Source organism: Nanorana parkeri, unplaced genomic scaffold, assembly GCF_000935625.1.
Source record: "Nanorana parkeri isolate BGI_ZX_2015 unplaced genomic scaffold, ASM93562v1 scaffold311, whole genome shotgun sequence".
Lineage (NCBI taxonomy): Eukaryota > Metazoa > Chordata > Amphibia > Anura > Dicroglossidae > Nanorana > Nanorana parkeri.
The window spans coordinates 765,498-773,672 of NW_017306579.1; positions in this window are offsets into that span (position 1 = coordinate 765,498).

An 8,175-nucleotide genomic window follows, 5' to 3' on the forward strand; every position below is an offset into this window, starting at 1 on the left:
TCCAGAAAAAGGAATATTGATATTTGAAGAACAAAAGGCTCTGGAATGTATCTGGAAAAAGCCGGTAGTCACTAAGAAAAATGTGTTTTTATTTGATCCAAAAAGAAGCTGTTTTGCTAAGCTTGTTCCCAGTCAGATATTTAGATCATTTCATGCAATGCACGATCTGCCAGGTGCTGAATAATTTAACAGTGTTATGTCACAGAGGAAAATAATATATGTCAACTTCGTGTCTTTCAGTAGATAGTTATACCAGCCCAAAGCTGCACAAAGCAACCAATATAAAACCCAATGACACCTGTGAGCAAAAAGTTCAAAAATCCAGCAGCTCTGACTTCCACTTCTCATTACAGCGAATTCAAACCCAGAAACTGATATTTAGTATATTGCAGCTCACCAATCCTTAGACGTGGTGGCTTCCCACAAGGCAAATGAGTGACATTAAGCTTGGTTTTTGGGGAACTTGGATGTTAACTAATTTCACTCAAATTCAAGCAATACAAGACTGTATCTATGCAAACATATTATGAAAATGTCAGGTCATTTGGTAAAACATACTAAAATTTAGTACCTTTAGTAAAACATAGCAAACTGCATATGAAGTCATGTCCCCAATGTCATATTTAGAAATGTAGCGAATAAGGTTTGCTATGTTTTACTAGAGAAGAGTAGAGATGCACCGAAATGAAAATTTTCTGACTGAAACCGAAAAACCTTTTTACATTTTTTTTTAAAATAATTTTTTTGTACACTTTTAAAAACATTTTTATTTTTAATTTATTTTTGTATGAAATATTTTTCTTTTTTAACTTTACTGTCGGGATTATGGGGAAATATTAGGGGTTTAAACAGACCCCTGATATTTTCCTTTTAAAATAGAAAAAGAGATTGAGGACACAGAGTCTTCAATCTCTTTTTCTGCAGCCCCTGTTATGCATAAACAGGAAGCCTCTCTGAGTGTTCCTGTCCATTCATAACTTGTGAGAGATAGAATGTTTACTATGTCCATAATCATGAATGAACAGGAGGTGATGTAGGGTACTTCCTGTTCATTCAACATACTATGTCCTCAATTATTTACAAACACTCAGCGATCACTGATGTTCCCGCTCTCCATCCAGACTCTTTCAGCTGTCACAGGAGGCTAAGCCGGCGCTGCGCAGAGGAGAGCTCGGTCTCTGACAGCCGACTCCTCCCCCGCACCGCCAGCTTGGCCTCCTGTCACAGCTGTCTCCTCCCCCACAGTGCTCTTCATGCTGATCTGTGACAGGAGGCCGAGCAGGGTGGTTCAGGAGGAGAGCTCTGCCTCCTGTGACATTGACACTCACAGCGCTCTCCTCCCTGCAACACTCAGCCTGACCAAACATATCCTGTTTTAGAGACTCCTTTCTTAAGCAGAGTGCTATGCACTCACTCTTGTGTATGCTAGTAAGCTATGTGTGTCTCCAAAAACACACAGACACAGAAAATCAAGCTACTTCCCTCCCCCCTGGTCCCCTCTCATCCCTTCTCCAAGCTAGTAGATGAACAGTTGCTGGAGTCTTCTCTGCCCTGTAAAATCTAGTACCGGACAGGAAGTTCAGGGAAGCTGAGCTGAGGGACTTGGAAGCAGCTGTTCAGAAACATGATGATTTTAGGTGTTTCGGCAAAAATTTAAATCAATGCATTGCTGGGCAATGTATATTTGTTTGATCTGGATTCATAATTATTGAACAACAGTTTGAGAATGTAATTGTATTTGCCTAAAGTTCTTCTTTAGGTCATAAACTGCATGATTCTGGAGAGAACTTGATTTGGTAATTTCTGGAAAACACAAAACACAGTTCTGGAAACACAATAACCGTGTAACAAGTCCTTTGCGGAGATAGCATGACCCTAAACCAGAAAAACAATTTCTATGTTGTTTAGTCTGCTGTAAAAACAAGTTATAGATTTGCTTAAATTAGCAAAAGGTTTAAGAAACAATTTCAAGTCATTTAGTTGTGTGCTGATTCAGCCTGATAGAAAATGGGAATATTGATTCTTTCCCAATGAAACTGTTTAACTGACATATTTAGCTTGCTACAGGGAATCTGCAGTCTTTTAAAAGTTGTTTTAGCTATACACATGGATGTCATCAGCTTGATGAGGACAATCCTATCAATACATGGTAATGTTCAACATAAGACCCCATTCACACTGAGCAATTTGTAGCGCGATTTCAGCTCCAAAATCGCTCAAATATCAGCTCAATGTAGCTCAATGTAGCATGTCTAATGCATTTCAATGGAGCTGTTCACATCTCACAGCTCAATGTCGCCTGTAGCTTGTAGCTCGACCTATTTTTCGGCGGATTTTGTGCAATTTGGCCCAATAGACTTAAATGGTGTCGCGACATTGTCGCGCTACAGAAGTGTCACTTTTGCACAGAAATATAAGAAGGAAGGAATGATGTCACATCAAGACCGCTTTGATTGGTTACAGCCCAATGTAGCAGCTACGAAGTCCCTCCGAAAAAATCGAGCTACGTAGCGCGACAAAATGTGCACTGTAGCTCAATGTCACTGGATGTAGCTCAGTGTGAATGGGGTCTAAATGTGTTTCTTGGTATAGTTTGTGAATGTATCACTCTGCCCACACAACAGGAAAACAGCACAAACAAATGTTCTTTTTCAGTAAATAGTTTATATTGGTAAAGTTTAAAGTGTAAGTTCACCCTAGAACAGGGGTGGGCAAACTCCAGTCCTCCAGCTATTGTGAAACTACAAATCCCATGAGGCATTGCATGATTCTCAAAGCCACATGCATGACTCCCTGAGACAGATGATTGAAGGGATTTGTAATTTTATCACAGATGGAGGGCTGGAGTTTGCCCACCTCTGCCCTAGAATTAAATGAATGAACAATTCAGTGCAACTGAAGCCAAACGTTTTTATTTTTATTTTGGATAGAGTAAAGATGGATTTGAATGCCTTTTTTTGTAAGTTTTTTTTTATTGCTGTATATGTCCCCGTTAGGAAAATTCACCCTCTCTATTTCTCCTGGTGACCATTATTTACTCAAAACGATTGTGAAAGAAAATCCCAGTCAGAACAAAATCCCCAAATCCCAGAACAGAAATAGAGGAGAAATCTTCCAATGGGGACACTAGTTCTGGGGACCCTGCTGAGCACCACAGATTTCCCTCTCTTTGGAGGGATTTTCTCTCACTTCCTATTGTGGCTATTGGACAAGAATTGAAGGAAAATGTCTCCACTGGGAAAATGTTGACAGGGGTTATAACCCTCCCATACTCTATCCAAAACTAAGGAAAGAGTGGTGGTCTCTGTTCTATTTTAAACATCCATATAACACATGTAGAAATGCATAGTGCCATGTTTGACATCTGACCATGCTCTGGTTGTCTTGCAATCCGCATTGGAAACTGGTGGCCATTTACCAGTGACACCATACAACTCATAGTGTTGTTCTGCCTCCCTCATGCTATCTACATCTATGACAGCATCAGGACACAAAGTAAGCACATTCAAGCAGTTGTCAGTCAGGATGATTGGTTGCTACACTTTATTGCATTTAAACCTGTCCAGAGAGAAACATGGAAGTTTATTAAAATGCTAGGTGACTGGTCCAGTCGCTTCAATATGGTGTCACTGATCTGATACAATATGCAGATAGGAACTGATGACATTTCTAACTTTCTTGATCTGTACATTTGTTCCAGGTCCCGAAGCCAATAGTTCAATCTGACAGCCATGCAACTAACATGTTAACATAGCACTGGCTCTCCCTCTACTTCATGACAGGGTTACTCTGTGTAAAAATTTTAAAGTAAACCATCTCCCACCACCAATGCCATCCTCCTGTCCAAGGTAGGTGCCCTTAATGGCTACTAAGGCTCTCACAATACAGTGGAATGGCTGTTGGGAGGAATTGCAGCCATGAAGTCAGGCCCCAGTAATAAGAATAGTTGCATGAATTCTTTCATGTCTGTGCTTAGGTTGACTTATTGTTAAAGAACTACTCCAGGAATTTGAAAAGTTAACCATTGCAGTGGGGCAAAGGTGGAAATGGGTTTTAAGGCAGAAAGAGTAGGAGATAGTCGGACAGGTTAACTGTTTGGTTTTTCTCTTGTAAATTAATACATGCTTACACATACTCATTACTTTAGCAATATTGTAACACATTTTCTGAAACATTTTATACTTGCCTCAATTAGGTATTTATACACTTCCAATTGTCCATGTGTGAAAGTTACTTCAGAGATCCAGACTTTATTTTCTTCTCTGCTCTCACTCCATCTTCAAAGACCAATCCTGGTTTGCACAAATGACTGCAATGCCATCTGCCACAGAATTGTCCAAACATTGTAGTTTTACTGATTTTAATTAATTAGTGTATCCAATTACATTTATTTGCTTTCCAACAAACTCTGCTATTATTTATACGAGTCTTTCAGACCAAATGCTCTGCTTCTGATTTGGCCTTTTACTTGAAGGAGATCATTCACACACAACTTATATTTATTTATAAAACAGAGAATGCAAAAAATGGAACAAAAGTGGGGAACTTGACTATAGCATCCAATAGGTGTAAAACTGGCAAACTGAGTTTTATCGGCACCAAATCCACTGATTTAAAGTTATTCATGTCCCCAGCCCTGCTACTATACTGAACTGTATTCTTCTGCATGCTGAACTGAAAGGATAGGAAGCGTCTGACCAGAACAGGCATGTTGGCCCACTTTTAATCCAAGTATACAGAAAAAGCTTCTTTGGGGTGGAATTTACTTAAAATAAACGTTCTTACCTTAAAGTAATTATGAACTGCCTTGGATTAGGCAAATTGCTATCATTTTACTTTTAGAATCAATGATTTTGGAGTATCTAAGTATGTATGAAAGTCTTATAAAAGACTATTTGGCAGCAATTTGCCTTTTTAACACACCTTTCTCACTGCCATTAATTTATCCTTAAAGTGACTCTTGAGAAAAAGTATGGGAGGTACTATTGTTGGGCCTCTTTTCAAAATGTAAGTTACCTTTCTCATCTTGCTCTTCGCCCCTTCTTCCATAGTCACTCTTTTGCCTCTTTCTCTTTCCTTTCACACCTTATACTTTGTGTATCACCAAGCTGGAGATCCTCAAATCAACTCAGTACTGGTGCCTGACTGTCCTTCGTCTGGAGGGTGGCTACTTTTGTTCCCCATGGTCCCTGTGTGTGCTGTAAAGTAGCCAACACACCAAGCTCGCTCCTGTGATCAACTACAATCTCAATACACATTAGTAAACTAAATGAGCTTGAAGTGGTGGCTACCATGGAGAATAAAAGTAGCCACCCTGCAGAAGGAAGGACAGTGTCAGTATGAATTCAGAGATGATTTGAGGATCTACAGCTGAGTGATACACAAATAAGATACATTTTTGTTAATTGTTCATGTACTTGAATGTATTTTTAAGGTTTTTAACTCCTGAGTTTAGCGTCACTTTAAGAATGTGTCCTTTGCAGCTCCGATTAGCCCTTATTATTGTTATCTAATTGGCACCCAATCTGACCACCATCCCTCGCATGTAGCAAGAGGTGTTTTGATAAAATTTATAAACATATACTTGCACTTAAAGCAGCCATTTACACTCAAAAATCTAATTCTACCAATGCATCCCTCTATGTATGATGATTCATAATAACAGACATGTCAGGTATAAAATGCTGTGATTTTGAAATACTTTCACTTCCTGCTTTAAAAGGGCAAAATGACTTCAGTTTGCTCATGCATTGAATCCTGGGTCCTGGGAAGGTTACATCAGCATAGCATTGCTGGGAAATCTCACCTTGGGGGAAAGGCATTTTCCTTCCCTGAGATGATGTGCCTGGTCACATGTGCCAGATTTTCAGGAAGTAATAGGAGAGCTAGTAATCTGCGCTTGGTAAACATGGCCACTGTCAGAAGACTGGGAAAGAAAAGAGAAATAAGGGATGCAAAGAATACAAAGCCTGCAATTATCTAGAAGTATGTGTTTGTAGATTGTCATTACTAAACATTTCTAAAGGTGTGTTTGATGTTGTCCGCTTTAACTTTATGCCTATCTCACTTCATTGCTTATGAAACGAAATGAATTTGTTTAATATTATTGTGAGCAAATTGTACCAAAGTCCATTGTACTCAATCTTGTTGCTGCATATCTTTTACAAAACCCAATTACAATTTTGTAATAGAAAATACTAGTTACCTTTGTGTTTGGCAGCAATACTTTTGGAGGCACAAACCCATAACAAGGGTGCTGTAAATGGGTGTCAAAAGAGTGTCAGAATTCTTTATCTCCGTAATTGTCCAAGGTCAGAAACTCACAAAGAACAAGTAAATGTTCATGTTGTGTACCATTTGTGTTTCTTGTATATTTAACATTTTGACAACTAAATAAAAACCTTACAAAAGGAGAAGAAAGAAAATCACAAAGCATTTGTATGAAAGCCAGGTTGCTATCATTCCTAAAGGAAATGTCAGCAACGGTAGGCTCAATATTTTTCTCAAATGTAACTTTTTCAATTTAAAAGTTATAGTCCTGCCTACGAGCATTATTACCTTACTAGATAGACAAAAAGGCCTTTTCTGCAACTCTCTCCTCGTTATCGGTTCCTGACTTTTCCTGATTTTATAGCTTTGATCAAAGAGCTGCCATCCCCCTGTACAATAAGAGTGCTCTTACTGGCCGCTACGGAAGTCTCATAAACAATCCGACCATCGAAAGTTCAAGACCACCAGTTCATAAGAAAGCAGGATAGATCGATCAGATTGATAAGAATAGAGAGATAGATCAATTGGATTGATAAGAATAGAGAGATAGATCAATCGGATTGATAAGAATAGAGAGATAGATCAATCAGATTGATAAGAATAGAGAGATAGATCAATCAGATTGATAAGAATAGAGAGATAGATCAATCAGATTGATAAGAATAGAGAGATAGATCAATCAGATTGATAAGAATCGATAGATAGATAGATAGATCTCACAGTTGTGCAAGACAATTATTTAATGTCGTTCAACATGTTTTATAGGTAAATGGTCCAAAATGTTAATTTCTAATACGTATGGGATCAGTGCTATTGGACATATTTCAGATGTAGTTCTGTAGTTGCTGCATTAAAAATACAATAGCCTGAATGGTGGCTTATATTTCTCCAAGTGTATGGCATACCTAGGTACTTTTTTTCCCTTTAAAAAAATAAATAATGAAACAATTTGTATACTCTGTAATGCAGACAAGAGAAGGGAATTGTGCAGCAAATTAATGAAAATGTTAACAGAGTAACATTTCTGATTATAAGAGTCGCCTTTACAATTTGCGCTCTCATATGTAGAGGTATTTTGCTTGGTAAATAATCAGGATGTAGTCTTTTTTAATTTCAGAAAAGCAAATATTACTGCATCTTTTCCCTTTTCACAGCTTAAGTGATTATTAATATGTATGTTGATGCAAATCTTTGTCCACAGGTGTATGAAGAAAATTAGATTTTGCAAAGTTTTACATAATGTGTAATGCTTTAGTGATCTGAAAGAAACCCTCAGAGCTTCCAAGCAAAAATAAATCACATTTATTTTTTTGGCTTCATGTTCTGCCTTGTAATCTGTCTTACTCTCAGTAAGTTAAAAAGTACAAGTTTCCCACATTAATCATAACTTAAAAATTTGTTCTACTTGCTACAGTTTACTGTTTTATCCTTGCAGTCATAGCAGAATAGAGTGGGTGCATTAGGTACACCATTGCAACAGGATCAGGTCATCATGTCTCACGTTCCCAGGAGCCCCCACACATTACTTTTTGATTAAGACTTTTAATATCACTGGACCCCTCCCTGTGCACAAAGCATGATGAGGTCCAAGATATGAAGCAGTTTATTACATAAAGGAGGAAAGTCCCAGCATATACTATCCTGTTATATCAGCATTGTAATAGGAATTCATACTATAGCAGTTTTTGATAATGCATTCAAAGTTTACTTAGTTTGAACTATGGTCAGCAGGCTCAGAAGGGCCAAAAAGCAGTGGCGTATCCAGGTAGTGCTTAAAGCAGAACATTCACTTATTATAACCATCGGTTCTTTAAGCTGTTTTTTCTTGTGGAATGCAGCTGCATTGTTTGAATGGAAAAAAAAAAAAAAGGGGGGAAAAGTTTTGCCCTTTCCCTGCCTTTTTGG